At 48.7% G+C, this 4,141-nt stretch overlaps 1 long non-coding RNA gene across 1 annotated transcript; it reads left to right on the top strand.

Moving 5' to 3' along the window:
* The first annotated feature begins 632 nt into the window (after positions 1 to 632).
* LOC148121348 (uncharacterized) lies at positions 633 to 3,387 on the top strand. The gene is made up of 2 exons (XR_015738369.1): positions 633 to 2,564; positions 2,992 to 3,387. It is a non-coding gene; the product is annotated as an uncharacterized LOC148121348 (long non-coding RNA).
* The last annotated feature ends 754 nt before the right edge of the window (positions 3,388 to 4,141 follow it).

Here is a 4,141-nt window from a genome sequence, read left to right on the forward strand (position 1 = left end):
TGGGTTTGGGTAGTGAATGAATACATAAAATGTATCAGGTACTAATGTGTAAAATTTAATGTGAAACAAAGCAGCTCATGTTGCAAATGTCAATTGTCAAAATTCAATGAATTTGGATCTGATTAATTTGGTATGTGATGTGTTTATTTACTTGCAACTTCTATAATTTATAAGATTATGTTTTAAAGGAAAAAGTGTAGAAGGCCGCAGCCACATTCTCCATTATCAAGATGGCGCTGACATCCGGCTTCACCACCAGGTGAACGCACATGTGCTCGGTAATTTCCCACTGAGTCCCCGCCTACTCCCGAGGCATCACCTGGGACTGGGAACAATGGACCTATCCAAGAGTGACACGTCCAAAGCAGGGTCTGTTTCCTATATAAGGGATGGGTTCCATCTTATCTGGGTCTCCGCCATGTGGCTTATGCTCGAGCTCCCAAGAGACATAAAGCTTTTCTGCAGAAGGATCCTATGTGTACCGCGTGGTTCTTGCTGGCGAGACGGTAGCGCGGGACATCTGGTGCCGATACCCGGGAAGAAGAAGAAAAAGAAGAACTTTGCACCGCCGGAGACCCCTTGGACACAAGGAGGATTCAGAACTGCAGGAATGCGTGCTCAGAGAGGTACGTTCTAAAGTCCAGAGAGCATATCAGAAACTGAGCAGCAGTGGGAGGTTGTGCGCGCACCCAGATAAGTTAAAAAGGACCCCCCGGTAAAGAATGGGGGAGACAGAAAAGAAAATAAGTTAAAAAGGACCTCCTGGTGATTTTGGGAGAGTGGAGATGGGGGAGAAGGCTGATTTGCAGGGTCGAAGGCTTTGTGTTGTGTTGTTCGTGTTGTTTTTTGTGTACTGGACAGGAGAGGGATATTTGAATTTGGGAGCTGCTAAAAAAGGTAGTTTAGATTTAAGGCATGGGCTTGAGAGTGTGATGTTGTGGAGGAGAGGTTCTGTTTTCGCCTCCACGGAGGATGGGAGCCTAAGTACGTGCTTGAGATCCACGTGGTTTGAATCACCGAGACCTCCTGAAATGTTGTAGTGTATACCCCTAAGAATGCAACGGCCCAATAACAGCAGGAAGCAGCCAAAGAGACTAAACGACGCCCAAATTCCCTTAAAGATTAAATGAGGTCCTTTCAAGCCTGCTTCTCTGAGTTCAGCTTTGCTCCATGCACCGGTTTGGGCTCGGAATGGGTGCAGCTGGGGCTGGAGGGCGGCTGGAGCGGAGCTTTGCTCTGTGGCTATGGTGGGGAGCACGTTGCGCCGGCTCAATTGGTGCGACTCGGTTGGTGCCTGGCCTGGAGGATGTCACAGCGGTGCCACAGGCAGCCGGGCCAGAAGGCTTACAATGTACCTAAAACTGTGAGGGTCTCTGAGGGTAAAATGGCTCTGATTCCATTTGGCTATGCTAAACGATGCTAACTTCAGACAGGGCTGGTCGTATTTATCATAATAAAAGCACAATTAAGGTTTAAATGCAGTAAACAGACAGTACCGTATTACATCTACATAGTGCGACTTAAGTTTTTAAGAACTGCTTAACATTTTAAAGAACTCAAGTCCTCCTGAAAGATTGCTGTGTATACGCTTGGCTTGTCTGGTGTTTCAGGATCCGCAGGGAGGTGGATGCGAAGGGCCCTTCGATTTCGGGGTGATTGGGTTTACAGCCGCTTTTGCTGTGGCACAGGTGTTGAGAGTTGGCTAGTAGAGTAGCGGCCCTGTTCGCCGCCTCTCCCATTGGCCCCTTGAGCCGCAGGCTCTGGCGCGGACCTTGAGTTATTGCCGGCCTGTGCAGCCTTGGTCTGGGTGTCGGCTCCCGCCACACTCCGCCACCAACACAGCCTCAGACCTCAGAGAACGAGGCTAGCCCCGCGGGGAAGGCAGGGGCGCCTGGGGGTGGAGCCGCCACTTCTTGGCTTGGGACACAGGGAGCTGCGCAGCGAGCAGGCCCAGGGCCGCACACAGCCCTTGGATGGCGGGCGGGCTCTGGAGCCCGAGGCCACCGTACCAGCAAGAAATACGGGAGCCAATAAATCTTAAATCTAATATCAACAAACAGGGCCTGGGTTTTTCCTAGGCGCCACTGGGGCAACACGGCCCATACCGTAAAAAACAGAGATCCCCATATGGGTTCCCCAGTGGCCACGTCATCTTAGGACTCCAGGCTGAAAACAGGAAAACGGTTTTCTCATATTTTTAAAACAATAATCTCATCTGTGCCAGATTTAAAATGGTTTAATTCTAAGGCCTACTATAATGACACAGACAAACAAGATTGCTCTTTAAAACAGAGACCTATAGGTCTCTAAGTTCAAGACCAGCCTACTTCCAGTACTGACTGTGCTAAATTTTTACACTGAGTTTTTTAATACTCTTAAATGTTATTTTGGGAGAAGAGTTTGTTTATGTTTTTTTCTAGAAATGCTGACATACATCTACTGACATTCATGCTGTGGATTCATCTGTCCAGAGGCCTGAGGACAAAGCCTCTGCTATGGAGCTGTCTGGCCTGATTGCTGCGGAGCTGGCGGGTTCCTGAGGGATGGTCCAGCTCCTGCCCTTGGTCTGTCAGTTATTGCTATGCTGTTGTTGCTGTACATTGCAATGTTATTGTTGCTGTACTATTGCTTGCTATCAGTTTCCCTTATCCTGTCAGTTATTTCTGCTAAACACTATGGGTATCTTCAAGATAGGTTACAAAATGCCATGGTTATTTAAATTAAAAATTGGATAAATATCTATTTAAACAAAAAGGGGGGAATAATATAAAGGAACTGCCCCCGATGCCAAGAATGGCCATCGCCATGGCTCTGTTCACCATAAATTTTTTAAATCTGGATGATAATGGCCAAAATGCTGCAACACGACATTGTTCGGATCCGCAGCGGCCCAAAGAGTTGGTTAAGTGGAAAGATGTGCTTTCTAATGAATGGAAAGGCCCGGATCCCATCTTATTGAGATCCAGGGGAGCTGTTTGTGTCTTCCCACAGGATCAAGAAAGCCCATTCTGGCTGCCAGAGCGATTGACCCGAACAGTGAAGAGTGATCCACAACACACGGATTCGCCTGAGGACCTGGCTGCTGTTCCTCCTGCCATTTTGCAGATGGATGACAGAGCACCGATGGAGGACACTCTCAGCTTTCCCGAAGCTGTTACCAGTCAGCCATAGGATGGCGGTGTTTCCTTGACTTTCTACAACCAATATGACTCTGGGTCCCCTCCCCCTACCGTCCTAGAGATGATTTATAAGCTTGGCCATAGGATTACAGTCCTGGGTCGTGTCTTTCTTCCCCTACTTCAAAGAATGGGTGGGGGTGGAAATGTTTTGGAACAGTCCTATGCTATGGATTAGTGTTTCTCCTCTGGATGGTCTGCTGACTCAAATCCCAAAATCGTAGGGACAAAGTGGTTATTGCACAAGCGCTGGCTGCCCTGGAACAGGGGGCCTCTACTGATATGTGGCTATCTATGTTAAAGCAGTAAGGTTTAAGCCAACCAGCTCCTGCACCCCTAGGACTGTGGTCCATTGCACAGGGTGGAGTGCTTGGCTTAGCTAGCCCTGAAGGTTGTTGAGCTAAAGAGCATCGCACAGAGAATGGCCCTCTCTGAGAGATAAGTCGCTTTGCTTAAGGGTTTTCTGCCGTATATTCCCTTTCCCAGAAAATTGGCAGAGGGCAGGCCGGATAGGTTCCAGGTGTCATGAGCCTAGGGACAGATTCCGTGTAAGCCCATTTTAATGTTTTCATTTTGGGAAGTGCGACCTCTATCTTTACCTTCCTAGGGAGTTGCCTTTCTGCAAAGAAGTAAAATTAGGGGGAGATGTAGAAGGCCGCAGCCACATTCTCCATTATCAAGATGGCACTGACATCCGGCTTCACCACCAGGTGAACGCACATGTGCTCGGTAATTTCCCACTGAGTCCCCGCCTACTCCCGAGGCATCACCTGGGACTGGGAACAATGGACCTATCCAAGAGTGACACGTCCAAAGCAGGGTCTGTTTCCTATATAAGGGATGGGTTCCATCTTATCTGGGTCTCCACCATGTGGCTTATGCTCTAGCTCCCAAGAGACATAAAGCTTTTCTGCAGAAGGATCCTATGTGTACCGCGTGGTTCTTGCTGGCGAGACGGTAGCGCG

The sequence above is a fragment of the Myodes glareolus genome, chromosome 7, assembly GCF_982192425.1.
Source record: "Myodes glareolus chromosome 7, mMyoGla1.1, whole genome shotgun sequence".
NCBI classification, from domain to species: Eukaryota; Metazoa; Chordata; class Mammalia; order Rodentia; family Cricetidae; genus Myodes; species Myodes glareolus.